Here is a 7,276-nt window from a genome sequence, read left to right as displayed (position 1 = left end):
ACTGTAAAACAAATAACATAATAAATAAATAAAAGATGAGTCCAATAAAGCTGGTGAATTTGACTGCTCAGCTTCACAACTCAATCCAATACCGGGTTGCAGTGTTGCCTAGTAACGATGGCACACAACTGACCTTATCTCGTGCGGTCATAAAAATGTATGAAGTCCCCCCTATTTTCCTTCCTCGGTTCTCTATTCCCTGCTCTCCATGCACAATCACTCGCACGCAGCCAAGGGCAAAGCACACTATGCATTTTCTGATTCCCTACTACAGCACTGCTATCGTGTGTGTGTGTGTGTGTGTGTGTGTGTGTGTGTGTGTGCGCGCGCTTTGCCTGGGAGCTCCCTTGTTTCATTACAGCGTTGTTATCTGAACCAGAACACTGTCTCACAACACACACTGGGTAGGAGGGAAGCAGATCACATGGTTTAAATTTAACACACACACACACACACATGCATCTATATGGGAGAGGAAAAGGGAAATGTCTGAAAGGGAGAGGCTTATAGAAGAGGCTGTACCTTTATTGGATTGGCCTTGACAGTGATAATTTCGGCAGAATCCATTCAGCCTCCGGGGGGAGGACAGACACCAGCGTTCAATAACACCTGACACTTTTTTCCCATCATCCACCACACTGAGGCTACAATGTAATTCCACTGTGTCTGTTGCAGCATTGCGCCAATTTCTTTGGAATATGATTTTACCTCTAAAGATTGAATAAATGTACAACTCTGAAACTGCAGGCAGCTTTAGGGGACACTGAAGAATATTTAATGAGGTTTTCAAAGACAAGCATCCATATTGCAGATTTGAACAAACCTCCATGTGTACGTTTTAAATTGTGGTGTAAGCCTTATACAATTGAATGCAGTTAATTAATTGAATATACTAAATTGATTATTAAATGTAAATCATTTTGTGAATCCAGAAGTTATGTTCTGTATTCATTATTGTACAACCATTATTGAAGGAGTATAAAAAGAAGTCAGCTTCAGTTTACATATTGATTTGTTTATATATATATATATATATATATATATATATATATATATATATATATATATATATATATATATATATATATATAAACAAATCAATATGTAAACTGAAGCTGACTTCTTATATATAATAGAATAATATTATATATTATATATATATAATAGATAATTAATTTATAACACACTTTTCATTACGGAGAATCTCAAACTGCAATTTATTTAAATACTTTTAAGTCATCCAGTTAATTATTTCATTTCAGTGAGTTGCCAAAGCTCATTTGAGTTTAATCTTATAAAAAACTGTACAAAAATTGAAAAAGCATAAAAAAAGAACTTAAAAAAATAAACTCTAAAATTAAGAAAATTATACACTCTAAAAATTTGTGAGTAAAAAACAACCCAATGTTGGGTCAAATATGGACTAACCCAGCAGTTGGGTTGTTTTAACCCAGCGATTGGGTTGTCTAAAGCAAATATTTAACCCAACCGCAGGATTAAAACAACCCAATTGCTGGGTTAGTCCATTTTTGACCCAACATTGGGTTAAAACAACCCAGCATTTTTTAGAGTGTATAGACATATTAAAAACAATTACTAATAAAAATGACATACAAAAACACTGAAAACATTTTCTAAAATTTAAATGAAAACAATATAGCCTACAAAAATAAAAACATTCAAAATACCTCGACTGCGCGAATACTGCTGCGAAGTTCATGTGCAGTGGAGACTGGTTTCAAATGGCACGTGTTTAACAATAATCTTAACGACTAATATTAAGGGCAAGGATATACACAAAAAGTGTAATCATTTTTGAACAATTTTATGGTGCTATGGTGAGAACTTAAGCGAGATTTTTAACATGTCTATTCTGATAGACATTTTTGAATAGCAATCAATCGAGAAAAATACTCCAATTATCAATTGCCATTCAAGAAAGTATTTTTTGCATGGTGATATTCCATCGTTTTTCTTTGTACTATGCATGCACTTTATCTGTCTTATTATTAGAGTAAGCAAAGTCATTTGTAAATTCAATGGGTCCGGCTTCTGGTCTCATATACACGTTATTTGTAGTTGTACAGAACAGCTTGTTTTGTTGCTTGATACTGCAAACTGGTATTTCTTACCATATTATTTGAATGCATTGTCTTAGTTATAAAAGCACTGGTTTGTATTGTCGCGTTTACAGCACTGATATTCTTCTTGTAATTTGGCGACCAATGAATCAGAAAATCTCCACACATTCACAGAAAACATCTTATTTCCATGTTGAAAAATAATGTGGATACGAATGTGTTTTACCGGTGCACTTGTGTCGGGCATCTCACGAATGACAAGGGACTCTGAAAACACACAGATCAAGCTATACACATATAGTTCAGCTTTATTTTCCTCTCTGCTGCCCTACGCCTCACATTTTTATAGCAAAAACGTGTTCTCTATGATTTGCCCTGGCTCCTAACTGTATATTTATACTGGCAGGGGTTAGCAGGGCTAACCAGAGACACACCTTCTTAATCCCTTGGGTCTAACATCTCATCCGCTCAACTGTCCATTTTCCTTGTCCTCCATCTTCTTCAAGGGTAAATCGTGTCAAGTCATGTTAGACTGAGCCAGATCAGAACTGGTCCAGAGTCAAAGTGCTGCACACACTGTCATCCGCGGCACATCTGTGTCACACAGGTCACATTCAACTGCAGTGTGAACACAGCCAAAAGTGGATTTAACTTTAATTGGTGATTCCAGCTCACCAAAACATTTCTCCTCTATGTCCTCTAGTTCCTTTTCAAATGAGCCGGTGATTAACACACCTCGCGGTCATATCACAGAAGGTGTTTGTGATGCCGAGTGCAGGACGGCTCCGGCCCCAGGGGGCAGCGAGGGTGGCAGCAAGACTTCACCACTCGACCTCCCGCTGTCCTGGGAACAGCTGCGGCGCAGTGTGGCGTACGAGCGTCTGTCGGGGCGCAGATGGCGGGCGAGGGTGATACCTCGGAGATGGCAAGCGGGCGATGCCCCTTAAGAGAGCAAGCTGGCAGGTACAGGGACGGTGAGCTTAACCCTGCCAGCTGAGCGGGTCGTCAGCAGCGTGCGTAGTGTGCAGCGATGCACACTGCGGTACGGAAAGTTACACACACCGCAACAGACCTGAGTGTGGAAAACCTAGTGTAGCTGAATGCTGTGGGGTTTAGAAAGCAAGAACTTCTGTTTCATAAGAAAATCTGGTGACACTTTAGTATGGGGAACACATATTCACTATTAACTACGACTTTTGCCTTAATAAACTCGTAATTTACTGCTTATTAATAGTTAATAAGGTCGTTTTTGTAGCATTTAAGTTTAGGTATTGGGTAGGATTAAGGGGTCTAGAATAAGGTCATGCAGAATAAAGCATTAATATGTGCTTTATAAGTACTAATAAACAGACAATATCCTAGTAATATTCATGCTAATAAGCAACTAATTAATAGTTAATAACTGAACCTTAAAATAAAGTGTTACCGAAAATCTAAAGAGATGAGATGAAAGCTTTAGCGTAAGATCTGCCAGGAAGATTCAATGTTATGTCACGCGTCACTCAGACCTAACCAATCACGTCCTAATCCACAGAGTATAAAGATGGTCGCTTACACATGTCTGAGTTTGCAGATGCTGACAGTTACCTCCAACCTCCCCACCACGACCATCCTGGTTTGAGTCCGGCCCTCAAAACGGAAGCTAAGGACAAAGAACTCTAATCTTGCTAGACTATCAATTAATTTGTTAATTTTTGCAATTCATCTGGCTTCCCAATCTTTCTGGTTGAACTTTAAAATGAATATGGATGAAATCATTATGAAGAATATCACAAGAAATCTTAAAGCAGCACTAGGTAACTTTTCAACCTTCATAATATATTTTCAAGACTCTTGTGATGATACATCGACTTACAATATGTTGAATGACATGTCTGCCATAGCCTGATGGGGTCTGTATCGTTTTTAATCGCACTTTTAAACTTCGGGTTTCGGGTAGTAACCCGAGAACAAAAAGAACTACAAAATTCGACTGCTTTACGGCATATACGTCACTTCCACCAACACCCACACTTCCTTACATTCGGACTTTGTTCGTCGGATAATATAGTCAAGCAGCACAGACAAATAAGAAAGAAAAGGTTTTGTTGGAGGAAAGCAATAAGAGGAAACGAAAAAGTGATGGGATTAAAGGCAGGACGAGGGTCAACATTGGACTAGCGTTTGCTCGTCGGCGTGAGCTGAAGAAGGCGTGCCCGACCGATGCTGTCCTGCTGGTTATGGTGATTACCTACCACTCAAACATTGAACTGAAGTATCATATAGATTCTGTAAAACGGTAACCAATAGACTAATATAATGACGCTGGCTTGTAAACGTGAGCATCGCGATTATTTGGCGTTTGAAAAAAATAAAACCCATTAAATTATATTCATATGACATGCTGAAACATATGCCACTGACGGTACCAGGGATGAAGACATTTCACATGCGCCGCCAGAAGAACACCTGCATGTGAACTCCTCCTGCAGTGTTAAGGGGAGTTCAGAGTTTATGACAGTCATGAGGACATTAATTTTTCCCAGCTGTAGGGGGACCCCAAGAGCAAAAGTTGCCAATTGCTGCTTTAAGTTTGGTTGTAGACTTTGATATCTTGGCAAGGCCAGTGGACATATCTAAAAACTGGCAATGGAGATTAGTGGTCTCTTTTTATCAGGATAAGCATGACAGTTGTGTAAAAGTCTCCAATTGTTCTCCATTTAATCTCTGGTGACTGACTGTGGTCATGGAGAAACAATTGAGAAAAGCTTATTTATTTTATATTATGGAATGAAGATGAACCCAGAAGAAAATTGTTCAGAGATTGGTGATAAATAGGATTTTTGCCTATAGTTTTAAATTATACCATATATGGTGCATCCCAATTTGCATACTTATGCACTATTCTATGACATTTTGTAGTATAAATAGTGTTAGTAGTGTGTTCACACTGAAAATGCCAAATAGAATAAGTGCACTTTCAATATCTGGATGAAGCACTTAATTACCAAGGAAAAAAAATAAGTGTGGAACGTTGGGCACTTCATGCACTCAAATGCATTTCTAAACAATAACAAACCCAATTTAATTTGTGTTAAATGAATATGGAAGGATGTGGGAATAGAGAAGGAAATAGTGCCAAAATGCATTACAATGGCTACATCTGAAATTGCATACTCTCTTGAGTGGGCCATTATTTTTGAATAAGTAATTCCTGCACGGCCACTAAAGACTATGTTCTATATATAATATGAATGTGTGTAGTATGAATGTAATCCGAACGTAGTGCTTCCACCATGCTGTCATAATCATGTGACCTACAGCGTCAGTTCACTACCAATTCATAAATCCTCTCCTGTGGCCTCATGGGATAAAAAAAGTAAAGCGTCCATCGTATACAAACTTCAGAATTCTTTTGGAAGTAGCAGGTCACCCCGGGACTTTTTGCTCACTGTGAATTAAGATATACACTATACTGCCAAAAGTATTGGGACACCCCTCCAAATCATTGAATTTAGGTGTTCCAATCCCTTCCATGGGTGTCCACAGGTGTATAAAATCAAGTATTTAGGAATGCAGACGCTTCTACAGACATTTGTGAAAGAATGGGTCGCTCTCAGGAGCTCAGCGAATTCAAGCGTGGTACCGTGATAGGTTGCCACCTGTGCAGTAAGTCCATTTGTGAACTGTCCTCTAAATATTTCGGCAATCGGGAACCACAGCAACTCAGCCACGAAGTGGTGGGCCACGTAAAATTACAGAGTCGATCATTGCATGCTGTGCGCAGTACGATTGATAGTCAGATGAGGGCGTAGTTGCCAAATTTCTGCAGTCAATAGCTACAGACCTCCAAACGTCATGTGGCCTTCAGATTAGCTCAAGAGCTTGAGAGTTTGTAGAGAGCTTCAAGTGCAATGCAAAGCGACAGATGGGTTTCCATGGCCAAGCAGCTCATCCAAGCCTTACATCACCAAGTGCAATACAAAGCGTGGGATGCAGTGGTGTAAAGCACAACGCCACTGGACTCCAGAGCAGGGGAGACGTGTTCTCTGGAGGGACCAATCACACTTCTCTGTCTGGCAATCCGATGGATGAGTCTGGGTTTGGCGGTTGCCAGGAGTTCAGTACTTGCCTGACTGCACTGTGCCAGGTGTAAAGTTTGGTGGTGGGGGGACTGTGGTATGGGGTTGTTTTTCAGAGTTTGGGCGTGGCCCCTTATTTCCAGTGAAAGGAACTTTTAATGCTTCAGTATACCAAAGCTGTGTCCCAAAGTGAAGGGTGCGCACTTCCAAGGCCATGCACTTCGAAGGCCAGACCAGACCACGCCTTCAAAGTGCACGAAGTGCACGAAGGGCGAACCGAGGGACAGGGTTGCCAGGTCTGAATAATAAAACCCCTCCAATTGTTATTCAAAAGTATCGGAATCACAGCCAGAATGGGCCAAAATATCCCAAAATGCGGGGCGCGGGCAGTAGAAATATTGCTCAAGTAAAGACAACTTAACCTGTGGACTATAGGCTACAAACACCCCAAAGCAACAGTAGCCTAAATGCAACCCCATTCCAGACTTGGCAACAATGAACCAAGCGTCGTTAATGGACTAGCAGGTTCTGACAACTGACAGCGGACGTTCGTGAGGAGATTTTAAAAAGAGAAATGGAGCATATACTACTACTTATATATATATATATATATATATATATATATATATATATATATATATATATATATATATATATATATATATATATATATATATATATATATATATTACAGAGTGCAAGCATACGCAAGAAGCTATATATATATTTATATATATATACTTTTTTTGAGCTTTCTATTGGGTTTTGAGTTTTGACATGCTTCAAAGCCTGCGACGATGGGCTAGACCATAAGCATGTAAATCTGTAGCCGGTTAAATATTGTCAAATTGCAAATATTAGTTAATAGTTTATTTCTTATGTTAAATGTAACTGTTACAATATATTTTAAACATTTAGCCTATATACGTCCAAGTTTTCTTTTTTTTTTTTAAGTAGGCCTACTTATTTTTATTCAACTCATCATTTTTTTATGGCATGCCATGCAGCCGTCGACCGATTCGGCCCCGCAGAGCTGCGGACAGTGGAAATATGCACTCATCCCAGAAGATGATGTCCCGCAGGAATTACCAGAGTCTCTATTGTGCATTATTTCCCATCCCGGTCCAGCTCCAG

This window comes from Pseudorasbora parva, chromosome 8 (genome assembly GCF_024679245.1).
Source record: "Pseudorasbora parva isolate DD20220531a chromosome 8, ASM2467924v1, whole genome shotgun sequence".
Lineage (NCBI taxonomy): Eukaryota > Metazoa > Chordata > Actinopteri > Cypriniformes > Gobionidae > Pseudorasbora > Pseudorasbora parva.
This window is presented reverse-complemented; position numbering follows the sequence as displayed.